Below are 13,975 nucleotides of genomic sequence, written 5' to 3'. Positions count from 1 at the left end.
AAGCTATTGAGATGGACTGGCAGCAGCAGGAAGGTGGACTCAATATCAGCTTTTACTATAAGTGTCCCCTACCCACGCTCCCTGAGCATGGCAAGTGCCCTGTCAAAGGAAGTGTACTTGATTGAGTATAGTTCCACTGGGAGGAAGTCATCTACTGAGATGCCTGTGGAGCGTGACAAATTGTGTATTAAACACAACTTACTCAGTTCTTTTTTGGGGAATCACTGCCAATGGTGACACAAGTAAGTTAGGAAAAGAATGGTATGCAACTGGGCCAGTCTCAGCTCAGTACTAATGTTTTCACACAACATTGCAGCATGGCACACTGCAGATGTTGTGTTACAGGGAGCTTATGCCTGGGCAAGCCATAGTATGGGATTCTGAAATCTAAGGTGAAGCTGTCAGATAGAACCATGATGCTTGAATCCTTTGGGTAGATTACCAAACATGGTGTCATGTGCTGAGAACTGAACTGGTGTAGGCATTTTCCCCTTGTTCTCAACCTATTTGGGCAGCTGTGAGGCCTTATTGGCACCTTTCAGGAGACATAGAGGGGATGGCCACATAGATAGAGTGCAGGTGTTGGAACTTACAAGTGTCTTGAAAGGAACAAGGGTGTTGTTGAATATCTATAACAGACATCCTTGGAGAGAGATACTTTTGAGTTTGTGTGGAAGAACCTTGTGTGGCAATGATGCCATGAAAGGTGCACAGCAGCCATCCTACTTCATGGGATTTTCTTTTTTTTTTTTCTCCTTCATCTAGAGATCAAGATCTTTTTTTTTTTTTTGCCCCATGACATATCCTTGTTCTTCTCCTTCCTGGAAAATTTTCATACTTGAGCCATCCCCAACCTCCATGATCAAAGCATCACCAGATGATCATGTAAGTATAACTGAGAAGGTCAGAAATATGAGTAGGATCTCTCAGACATTCTATTCTGGTAAAGATGAAGAAAGCTATGGTCCAACTGTCCATGGTGCTGGACACCCTTACCCAATGCACCTGTGGTGACGCCTTACTTTTATGGTGCTTCCCATTTTTCCATTTAAAATTTCCTTCTAGTAATTTGAAACTGTCAATAAGTGTGCATTTCCAGATTTGTTTTTGAGTTGCTTTTGGTGTCCTGACCCATAAATTTGACCTCTCACATAGTGCAGTAGACTTGTGTTGCTCTATGACATTATTATCAGAATCAGAGTCTGAAACAGCGCTGGATATGGAATCATCCATGATATGGATCATTGCTGCTGCTCTCAGAATCCCAAACCCGAGCAGTGCTACCGATTTCTCTCCAGCAATGTCAGAGCATTTAAAAACCATACTAATGGAGGCTCTCGATGTTAAGTTGGTGACCATCTCCATGCAGATTACTGAAGTGTGCACTGCCCTCTCAGATACCAACCTGCGTTTCAAGATGATAGAAGGCCGAGTAGGGCTACTGGAGGACGACAATCTGGCCCTCACCTCTAAGATTCACGCTCTAAAAAAACGAGTAGAGGCTCTTGAAGATTTGGAAAATCGGGCCCGCAGGTCTAACATTCACCTGCTGGGCCTGCCAGAATCACTAGCCGAACGAAATCTGGGGTCCTTTTTGGAAAGTTGGCTGCCCGATGCCCTACATGTGCCAGAGCTCAATTCCAAACTCCGCATAGAAAGAGCCCATCGGCTGGGCCAAAAGAAAGATGGAGACGCCAGACCACGTCTAGTCATTGCAAAAGTGCTAAACTTCACCCACAAATAAGTTATTTTACAGGCATCCCGTAAATTACCTGACCTGACTTACGAGGCTAACAGAGTCCATATCTTCCAGGACTACGCTGCTAATGTTTCCAAAATAAGGAGGGGTTTTTCCCCGATCTGCTCTGCACTCTTCGAGAAACAGGTACGTTTTTCCTTGCAATTCCCGGCCCAGCTAAAAATTTGGCATCAAGACCAGATCAGGTTCTTTGACGTACCTGAGGAAGCACAAAAATTCAATAACTTGGCCCTGCGCTGATATGGACGGGAGGTGCCGGCCATTTTGACCACGCAGTCTCCAGTCACCAAGCGGCTTCTCATCCGATTTGAAACAAATGACTGTAACATGTAGAACTCAGTCTTTCTCCTCCTAATGGTTTATAATAATAAAAGGGAGGCATAGAGAAGTGGACGCACTCTCCGACATGTTTTATGTTCCCAGTTGCATTTTCATTGACTGTTTAAGGTTCCAAAACTTGACTGTTTAAGGTTCCAAAACTTTCAGTGGTTTAAGGTTCCAAAACTTTCAGTGGACAGTGCATTCGCATGTCCGCGGACCATATACTTCATGGTCCTGCCGTGTATGGCAGAAAAGGGGCCCTAAGTGAGCTGAGCCCAGGACGGAATGCAGACATCCGCATTTAAAATCGCCGTGCCCAAGTGCTCAGTTCCCACTGCAACCTTGAGATATATCAGATCTGAGCGAGCAAGGGGGATCTTTTTCCAAACAGTTCTGAGACTCTGGGACATAAGAGGCACTAATGTTACCTCGCGACAGCCTGGGTGCCTCAATTGAATAATGACTGAGTTCCAATCGGCAAGCAACAACGGCAAGAAGACGGAAGGAGCGCGGCACCCACCTTCATCTAGACATGATCTCTGACCTCGATTTTGGGGCATAAGGACAGTTTGATGATATGTTTGATGGATGGGGGAAGGGAGGAATGGTGAGGGGAAGGGGGAGGGGGGAGACGGGGGAAGGAGGGAAGGGGGGATGGGTGGGGAGAAGGGGGAGGGGGTAGCCCGGGGGGTGGGAGGAGGGGAGTGTCAACTATCAAAGTGGGGCTTAGATACCCATAAGAAGTCTGTTTTTAGGGAGGGACAGATCGATAAGAGTTTACTTACTCAGAGATGTAGCTATTGTTTTGGTTTCTGGTTTCCTACCAGTATTATGGAGGAGACTGCTATATCTAAGGGTCCTAAAGCCATGAGGAGGGAGATAGATTTGCAGGGTATTGTAGTTTTCCCTCAAGTTCAGGTAGCACACATTTTCGCACTCACATTTAGTAGCTTCCATTATGGGAGACATCACTAGAGTTATATCTTGGAATTTCAATGGGCTGGGGTCCCCTATCAAGAGATACAAGGTTCTACAACAACTAAAAAAAATGTAATCCAACGATAGCTTGCATACAAGAGACCCATCTCTCAGCCAGTGAGAATCAAAAATTAAAAAGGAATTGGGTGGGCGCCTGCCATTATACCCTGGTTAAAGGAAAAAAGGGAGGTGTGGCAATATTAGTCCATAAATCTGTTTCTTTCTGTGTCTCCAATACCATCCATGACCTGGAGGGTAGAATAGTAATGGTTATTGGCAACCTCAATAGCAGAGAAGTCATGATATGCTGTATGTATGCTCCCAATGCGTATTTGCATGTCTATTATACTAATGTGCTCACGCAGCTTATTTCACATGCAAAAGGTTATGTCATGGTAGCTGGGGACTTTAACTTCCCACGATCCATGCATAGATAAATCTCCCACTGGACAATACAGCCCTGGCGGGGAGGGGAAGGGGGTGCCATTCTTATGTTCTGAGTTTTCTCTAATAGACTCCTAGCGTACTCTTCACCCCACTGAGCAGGATTACACCCACATCTCACGAGCACATGGCTCAATGTCTAGGATAGATTACATATTGGTCCCTAGAGATGGGTTTCACGCCTTAACCAAGGCAATAATTGGCCCCCAGGTTATCTTCGACCATGTGATTATATGGGTGGAGTTGCGATTCCAAGTGAAAGAACCAAGTGAAAGATTTTGGAGATTTCCTGGCCATCTACGAGCGGACCCGGAATTTCTTAGTTTTTTACAAAACCGTTGGGAAGAATATCATACCCACAATCACCAACACCTCTCAAATCCCCAGTTATATTGGGAGGCAGCCAAAGCCGTGATGAGGGGGGAGATTATCTCATTCATGGCTTCTCGTAATCGTAGGCTCAATCATCACATTCTCAACTTGGAATTGCAATTGGGAAAACTCAAACAGAACCTGATAGCTCACCCCACTCACACACAGCAGATGGAATACTTTAGTGCCCTTCACGATCTTAACTGTCTCCTACACCAGAGAGCTCAACAGGCTTTCTAGGTCTCCGAGAGGACTTTTTTCCATTTTGGCAACAAAGCAGGTAAGCATTTAGCTAACTTAGTTAGGGCCCATAGGGGGAAAACATTTATCCCCTCCATGAAAAATACGCTGGGACATACGGTTAACTCCTGCAAGGATATATGCGAGGTTTTCCGAATCTTTTCCGAAACCTTATACACAGACGACATTCCTGGAGGAGCCAAAGAGGAAGAGGCCTTCTTTACAAACCTCCCCATGCCCACCCTCTCAGAGACCCAATGTTCCTTTTTTAATAGGCCAATTTTACCCCTAGAAGTAGCACATGCTATAGCTAATAGCAAACCTGGCAAAGCTCCAGGACCTGATGGCTCCTCTTTTGATTTTTATAAGCTATTAAAAATCCACTTAACTGACCCTCTCACTTCTTTTTTTAACGCTGCCACTCATACCCAATGCCTTCCTGCTCACTTTAACACGGCATACATCACTGTGCTCCCTAAGGCAGAGAAAGACCCTGTGTTTCAGGTGTCATACAGGCCTATTTCCCTCTTAAATTGTGATCTCAAGATACTAGCCAAAAACCTGGTGGATAGGCTTAGTATAGTGCTACCCCCAACTTATTTCTGAGCACCAAGTGGGGTTTGTACGGAACAAACCTGCCTGCACCCACATCATTAAATTGCTCATGGCCATGTCTTCCCTGAATTTTAGATCCCCCAAACTGGCGATAGGCTTTGACTTAGAAAAAGCCTTTGATTGGGTATCATGGCCATATCTTTTCTCCGTATTACAACGTTATGGGATAAGGGGTAATTTACTGATGTAAATCTCTCTTCTCTACAATGCACTGACATCTGATATAGTGGCCAATGGTTTCAAATCAGGAGGAGTGCACATAGGAAGGGGGGTCCGGCAGGGCTGCCACCCTCTCTCCCTACTATATATATTGGCTATAGACCCATTACTTTGCAAAATTGCCCAGACACTAGACATTGTAGGATTCGGGAAGGGTCACCAGACATTTAAAATTGCAGCCTTTGCAGATGATATACTGATTTTTCTCATGGACCCTCAGAAGTCCTTGGGCCCTCTCCTATCCATACAAGCTGAGTACGGAACATTTGCGGGGCTTCACATAAACCAAGGCAAATCAGAGGCCTTAGATGTGGGTGATAGAGTGAAGGACTCCTGGCAAGGACCTTTCCCCTTAAAATGGGTAGACACTGCAATGAAATACTTAGGTATTAAAATTCCTAGTACTTTAATGGAGCTATATAAAGTTAACATAGGCCCCCTGTTGCAATCCACGGCCCAACATCTCAAAAAATGCAAGGTTTTCCCCTTTCCATCACTGGCAGGCTTCAACTATTTAAAATGATGATCTTGCCGAAATGGTTATATGTTTTTCAAATGGCCCCTATGTGGCTAACACACAGGGACTGTAAGGAAGTGAGCACTTTACTTCGAAAATTCATTTGGACTGGTAGAAAGGCACATATAGCACTCCATATTTTAATGCAACCTGTAGCCAAAGGGGGACTAAACTGGCCAAATCTTCGCCAGATATAACCTGGCGTGCTTGTTGAGACATCTGAGAGACATGCTAGCTGACACCTCTTATTATACGCCATCGACCGCTTTAAAATCCTGGTTGAGAACCACCTCACTAAATCCACAAGTTCAAGTTTCCAAAGGATCTCTCCCACAAAGGGTAATTAACCAGCCCCTTATACATGCATGCCGCAAGGCTTGGGCCTTTCTCTGTACACAGGTCTGCATGCCATCGAGAATGTCGGTGTTCTTAAGTATTTGCGATCATCAGTTCCCCCCCCCCCCCAAGCTTCTTCCAGCTCCAGGTTTCACAAATGGAGGGACAAAGGGCTGACCTGGTTATTCTAATGTTTTTCTAAAGAAACTGTAAATGAGATTACTTTGTTATAAATTTTAACTATTAAAATGTTTTAACCTTTATTTATTATCACAATTGTTTAGAAAAAAATGTTTTTATAATAGAGAGAAGAACTCAGTACTGGCAAGAGATTCGAATTCTCAGAAACTTCTTGTGAGCCAATTGTTACAGTCACTGGTCTTTTACTCTCTTAATTTCATTTTTTTGTTTTTTGTAAAAATACTTGAAGTCATTTTCTAATGGTTACTGCTTATGGTACTGCTGTGTTTCCAATTAAAGTTCTTATAATGTCTTTACTGATTTTTTTCTTTCACACAGCCATTGACTTTGATATCTGCAGTTGATGTAAATCTTTCATGTAGTAATATCTTCAATTATTGCAAGCCTTTACCATAATTGTAAGCTTTCACCCCAGCAAATCATCTGTAATAAATTTTACTTCAACCTTTCTTAAGTTCTAGATGGGAAAACTTCACACCGTTCCAAACTGCTTTTCATTTAACAGAACATAACTCTATATGTCCTGTAATGGGTACTTTGTTCCCGAAAAGATCCCGACAAAATTTAACAGCAAGGCACTTATCTTTTTGCTTGTTTTAAATTGTTTTTTCTCATAACAGCATCACCGTGCCTTTCGCCAATATGAAGTACTAGTTGGCCGCCGCCAACATGGCCGACGTTTTGCATCAACGCTGCATCAGGGCGAACTAATTTTGTCAATACCCTTTTTGTTTGATTGTCAGGCTTAATGTAAAATTTTAATAGTTAAAATTTACAACAAAGTAATCTCATTTATAGTGATTTTTTGCAGCAAAGATTCTAACTATAACTAGTCATTTGTTCCATATTAATTGTATACTAGTTATTTCCAGATTTTTCTGACGATTTCTAAAGAAACTGGCCAATTACTTATCTTTTCAGAGCTCCAACAAGTCTACTCACTTCCTGACTCAGACTATTACTCTTATTTTCAATTAAGACACTTCCTTCACGCCATGAGGTCCTGCAGAGAGTTCCCTCCCAGTTCTGGACCATTCACAACATACAGGCCGATACAGTACAGTGCGCTAGGGATGCGCTAGTGTCCCTAGCACCTCTTTTTACCGTGGGCCCTAATTTGAATATTTTTTTTTAGTGAATCGCGTGCACAGGAGAGTGGCCTGTGTGGATGCTGCGAATTTTACTCTATCGGCCTGATAGTGATGATCACAACAGCACGAAAATCAACCATCACGGCTTATCGCACACTATTGCAGGATTGTATAGAACACGGCACAATAATTGATGCCTTTACCAATTGGCGAAAATGGTCAGAGTTCACGCTGAACCGACAGAGATACCTGCAATGTTTCCAAGAAATCTCAGAATGGTCTGAAAGTGTGCTGTTTTGAGAACTACAATTTCAATTTCTGTGGCAATTCTACATGACCCCGGATAAAGCATATCGGGCACATGTAATAGATACCCCATTATGTGCAAAGTGCCAGAAGGCCGATGGTTCTTTCCCACACAGCTTTTGGACATGCCCAAATATCCAAGTATTCTGGCAACATATTAATACTAGGTGTAGCAAAATGTTAGCAGAGGTCTTGCCACAGGACCCTATGTTGTGGCTATTCGGGATCTTCCCTTTCCCTTCAAAAGGGGTGGGTACTTATAGCCTGAAATTCATCCAAAATGCTAGCCTTGTTGGAAAGAAAGTGATCCTTTCTTGTTGGGTCTCTGAAGCGACTCCTCACATAGAACACTGGTTTTGTCTCTTAATAAAACTATATACCTTGGAATATCTTAGTGCAAGAACCTCATCAGCTAAGCACTTAAATGACATGGAAAGGATCTGGAAACCCCTGAATGCGTACCTGAAACCCACAACTCATTAGATAGCTATATAGATATAACAGGACATGGACATGGGCGTGGGGAGCGGGGGGGGGGGGGGAAGGGAGGGCTTCTCAGGTACCACTGAATCTCAATTATACCATCATATGTTGCCTATATTATGTGCCTCACAAAGGTTGGCAGGTCTACTGTGGATGTTATTTCATTACGGTATATTGTACATGCAGAGATGGATTTCAAGATGTACGGTTGGTTTATTCAAATGTTTGTAAATTCAGTGTTTAAAATCAATAAACATGTTACAAAAAAAAATTGGTTATAGACAAGAGAAGGTGATGGGAAATGGAGTTCAAGCTGATAAAAGAGGCATTATCACTCAGCAGAGAGCATCAGGGATCTATCCCTTGAGTGATATTGCAGAGAGGTTAGTAAGAAGAGTTTTCCTTTTTGCTGATGATACTAAGATCTACAATAGAGTAGACACTCATATTGGTATAGACAAAATGAAGAATGATGCAAGAAAGCTTAAGGATTTTCAATTGTTTGGCAACTAAGATTCAATGCAAAAAGGTGCAGAGTTATGTATTTGGGGTGCAGAAATCCAAGGAAGCAGTACATGATGGGAGGTGAGATACTGATTTGCACCAAACAAGCAGAAAGATTGTAGGGCGATCAGATCTGAAGATCTCAAGGTTCAAAACAATATGATAAGATGATGACTAGTGCCAAAGGATCAATAAAGTTCAAAAGGAGATGTATAAATTAGGCAGCTGTGAGCTCTCCCTTTTCATCCTTCCCTTCATCCATACTTCCCATCACTTAAATCACCACAACACACTTTGTATATTTTTATAACAGTCACAGCTTTATTATGTATTTATTCATGTTACATTATAGGCTCCAGCCAGTCCCTGTCCCTTCACTTGTAGAGCACCTTATCCTTCCGCTGCCTTCAACCTGCCATCTGTGACCAGTTAGATGAAAGTAGCAGTTGGCATGGCCATCCAAGTCCAGCCCACACCATCCTCCAGGCACCAGGCTGGAGGATGGCCACATCTCCAGTCCCACTGGCCAGTTGACTTCCAATTTACTGCTTACTAATCCACTCTGTTAAATAGCATCGTAAAGAAAGATCTTTATTTAGATAAAGTATGGGATATCCCAGGACAGTGTGGGATTACCAGCAAGACAATTTAGAAGCAGTTTCAGAAAGCACTATTGACACAATAGATTAAATAGGTCACACCTCCAATTTACACATCAATGAGCTATTTTGTTTGTTTGCATAACATTTTTTAATTAGTTGGCATTATAATTTTATCTCATTGTTGTTAATACGATTCAATGGATGTAAAATATGTGATTTCTTTTAAATTGAGCCCAGAAGGCAGGAACAAAACTTCATGTTGAACTTTGACATACTTTTTTACTTTTAGCATACAGTCTAGCTTTTCAGCATGTTCTGACATGTCAGCAACTTTGAATAGAATTTAAAAGTCTGATCAGTCAACTCGTTACACTGTACTATTCCCTTAGGTCTTGCAGCTTTACCAATTCACCAAGGTCTTTCTGTTTGTCTCTACTCGCATAGCCTCTGGCAACTGACTAGGAAATTGCTGGCACAAGTGAAACGATCCATACTCTTAGTCTGGAGAGATACGATATCCTCCCTCCTTTTGGCAGTAGTGCATTGCAATTCATAGTATGATATCCATGGAATCGCTGGCTGCCTGCTCTTCACCCAAAGCGAGGTCTAACTTCTTGACAGTGTGGGACCCATAGTTACGGGCCGATACAGTAAAGTGCGCTCCGGTGGAGTGCACTGTTAGCCCACGTTTGGCCACGTGTTTTCAACACGCTATTTTTACCCCTTATACAGTAAATGCATGTTGATGGGCCTATTAGTCATTCCCGCATGATACAGAAAGCAAAATGTGCAGCAAAGCTGCACATTTTACTTTCAGAAATTAACGCCTGCCAAAGGCACCGGGAAAGTGTACAGAAAAGCATAAAAAACTGCTTTTCTGTACACCCTCTGACTTAATATCATAGCGATATTAAGTCAGGGGCCCCAAAAATAAAAAAAATTAAAAATCTTCCCACGGCCCGCGGGTTGGAAGATGGACCCTCAATTTTGCCGGCGTCCGTTTTCTGAACCCGTGGCTGTCAGCGGGTTCGAGAACCAACGCTGGTAAAATTGAGTGTTGGCTGTCAAACCCGCTGACAGCTGCCGCTTTTGTCAAAAAGAAGGCGCTAGGGACGCGTTAGTGTCCTTTTACCGCAGGCCCTCATTTGCATGAGAGCCGATACTGAATTGTGCAGCCAGGACACTGGCCTGTGCACGCGTCGCCGGCTCTCCTGCGCTTCTTTTTGTTGGGCCGATTCAGTAAAGTCCACGGGAGAGCAGACGAACGCCCGCTCGCCTGTGCACGCGATTCTGTATTTAAATTAGGTGGTGCGGTAGAAATGGGCAAAAGGAGGCACTAGGGACACTAGCGCGTCCCTAGCGCCTCCTTTTGACCCGGAGCGGCGGCTGTCAGCGGGTTTGACAGCCGACGCTCAATTTTGCCGGCATCGGTTCTGGAGCCCGCTGACAGCCACGGGCTCGGAAACTGGACCCTGGCAAATTGAGCGTCCGGTTTTCGGCCCAACAGCCGCCGGCCCATTTAAAAAATGTTTTTCTTTTTTTCTTACTTTTTTTACTCTTCGGGACCTCCGACTTAATATCGCCATGATATTAAGTCGGAGGGTGCACAGAAAAGCAGTTTTTACTGCTTTTCTGTGCACTTTCCCGGTGCCGGCAGAAACTAGCGCCTACCTTTGGGTAGGCGCTAATTTCTTAAAGTAACATGTGCGGCTCGGCTGCACATTTTACTTTATCGCACGGGCATACCTAATAGGGCCATCAACATGCATTTGCATGTTGAGGGCACTATTAGGTATGCATTTGCATGTTGAGGGCACTATTAGGTGCCGCACGTCCAAGGACAGGTTAACAGTGCACTCCGTTGGACCGCACTGTACTGTATCGGCCTGTGTATCGGCCCGTTTAATGGAGTATATCACATAGAGCTAGGAGTCTAATTCTAAACACTATATAAGTTTTTCTTTTTTCGATTTAACCTGTTGCCTTGTTACATTCAGGAACTGATGAAGTCTGGGGGAGGGTTGGGATTAATAGGGGGCAGGGCGCTGGGGAGCATCCTTATGCATACAGGGGGGACTGGCATATAAGAGTACGTCAGCCCCACTATGAGTATTAATTTTTTTTTCCTGGAAATATTTAGTTCTATGGATGCAGGAGAAGGGGATGCTGGAGTAAAATAACTGTGTATCAGTTGCGGTTATGATATGTTTTGGTTATTGCAATTAATAAACATATTTCACTATAAAAGTCTGATCAGTACAATTTAACAGTGCAGTAATGATAACTTAATAGGAAAAACTTTTCAAAGTACCTTTACAACCCCTTTCCATGCACTCTCTGGATCACGTGCGGTGAAGGCTTGACCCTCACTTGCCCCAGATTGCCTGCATTGTGTGCTGCATCCCTGTTTATCTGAATCTTAAAACCCCTTTCGACTGTATCCTGAAAGGTCACATTAAAGATGCTCTTCCCAATACCTGACAAATGCACCCCCATCTGTATGAAATACCCCAGGAGTATTCAGAGTCATCAGTCTGTGCTGCTGAATGACAACTCCCTTACTCCCACCCGTGCTGGATAAAATCATCGGCTTGCTTTTGGGATCTGTCCACAGGTTTCCACAAGTCTAACGTTGGCTTTGGGATGATATTAGACCAGACAACTGCACTTGTGGCCTAGGTAAAGCCATGAAAAGCAATGCCACATCCTTTTTCATACAGTTTATCAATTAAGATTGGCATCTCAATAGTCGTTTTAAGTCTGTATGCTTTTGTGTTTGCTTATTATTATGTATGTTATGCTGTTCATCGCCTAGGCCATTGGTGTCAGGCGATTCACAAAGCCCTAATAAATGTAAATGTAAATCTTGCCAAAATCATTGCAATCCCCAGTGAATGACAACTGCTGCCAGTCAGGCCCACTACTGCAAAACCCAGGCCATCGGTTGCAGTAAATTAGAACCACAGACACCACATGGATGCCTCTGGATGTGAGCCCACGGTGCAACCCATATACCCAGCTCTGAGCTCTCTTCTTCACCCAGGCCATGAAAAAAGAGTATTCAACCAACCATGTTTCAGAGCAGCACTTGCAGCTGGGGCACAAATTATACATAAGTATTAGACATCAGCACACACTGCTTATTATTCATGTATGTTATGCTGAAGATCTGTACCTTCCAATCACTGTGTGTGGCTCTCCTAATAAGACCGCAGTGAGCCGCCTCTGATGCCACCTCTATCCAGAAGGAGTGTGTCCTGAAGGGACTTGGGTCCAACACTAGTGCTACCAGCAGCTTCTGGAAAACTGCCATAAACTGGAACTTGCTAAGTGGTTCCAGGTTATGGCAGAGCGGGAGAGCTATCAGCCTGCATCAACAAGTGGATCTCACCATCAGATTACTAATCAAGCATGTGACAGCAGAGGTTGTCTATAGCACCAAGTTTGCCCTCCCCTCCCCTCCCCCGCCCTCACCCTCCTGGTTAGTTTTGGGGCTGTGCACCTTAAGCTGCATTTTGTCACCCATACTGTATTGCCTACCAGCAAACCAGTGCCATCACCATCGCTTTTCATGATACCACCAATTTGCTGATGCTCAAGGCTCCAAAATATGCTAGGAAGAAGGCCAAGTGGAAGAGGTGGATTTTGAATGCAGACTAGCTTACTAACAACACCTCCTCAACATTTTGTGCATGCCTGGGTTCTTTCCTCTCCCAACTGTTGAATCATTTCTTTTTCTTTTTTTTTTAACTATTTATTTAACAACTTTTCCAATACAACAGCAATAATAACCAAAGGTACATAGGAAACCAGGATCAAATCTACATACAAAACAGTCAATAGTGAGATCCACTAATGTCAATTTGCAGTGCAAGGCCCACATTACTCAGAAATACCCTCACAATAATCCAAAAAGGGAACCCCACGCCCCCAGCAAATGTACAATGTAATGTTCTGCGGATCATGTCTCAGTAAATTCAATATCAGCAACATCTCGCACTTGCTGTCTGCCATGGCTCAACAGAGGGCTCGTTTTTCCATAAAGTTGCTATCGTGTGAATCTGGCAGCCAGTAGCAAACGACTCCACTCATTTTTTTTTATTTTTCAAAGGAATCCCCGATCCCGACCATTGGTCCAGTAAACCCAATTCAAGCCCAAGGAAGACTGCATATCCCAGGATTATTAGTAACCTCAGTCCAGAAATAATGTACACTTTGACAGTGCCACCACATATGTAAAAAGGACCCAACTTCTCAGCACCCCCTCCAACAACCAGTGTCCGCCCCTGGAAAAATGTTTGCATAGATTACCAGGGTTCTATATGTTCTGCGAAAAATGTCAGAGTATTAAAGCCGCCCGTTTAGCACAGACTGAGCTCTGGTGCACATCCTGCCAGATATAATTCCAGTCTCTATTATTCAGATTAATATTTATATCCCTGTTCCAAGCATCAATAAGGGTCTGCGAGGTTTTACAACCATATTTACTAACAAGCAAGCCCTTATAAGCTATGAGCATCTATGAGCGTCCAGATCACAAATGAACTTCTCCAGTCTATTCAGCGGATGCAGAAGGCCAGACAGACACAGTCACCCAGACAGAGCCTCTCGCATATGTAAATATTGTACATGCCCATCCGGGCTGATATGAAAGTCCTCCACTAATGTTTGAATCATTTCTTAATGATAAAATTCATATAAGGATCCCCGCCCCCCCCCCCCAACCCAAGACTTTTGCAAAAAAAAAAAAAAGGCCAGGCCAGCAACCTGTGCAGTAATTATTCCTTTGGCCAACCCACACCTCCTGGCCTGTATGATATAATCAAACAGTGCACACTCTGGCACCAGGCCTTGCTCCCACCCTCGCTCCCTTAGAAAGCAACGTATGACTTTGAAAGCTCATTTGTATGCAGGGCCGGAGGAACCACTAGGCGAGCTAGGCCTGTGCCTAGGGCGCTGCGATTTAGGGGGCGCTGCGGCAGGAGGC

This window comes from Rhinatrema bivittatum, chromosome 3 (assembly GCF_901001135.1).
Source record: "Rhinatrema bivittatum chromosome 3, aRhiBiv1.1, whole genome shotgun sequence".
In the NCBI taxonomy this organism is placed as follows: Eukaryota; Metazoa; Chordata; class Amphibia; order Gymnophiona; family Rhinatrematidae; genus Rhinatrema; species Rhinatrema bivittatum.
Note: the sequence above shows the minus strand (reverse complement) of the source record.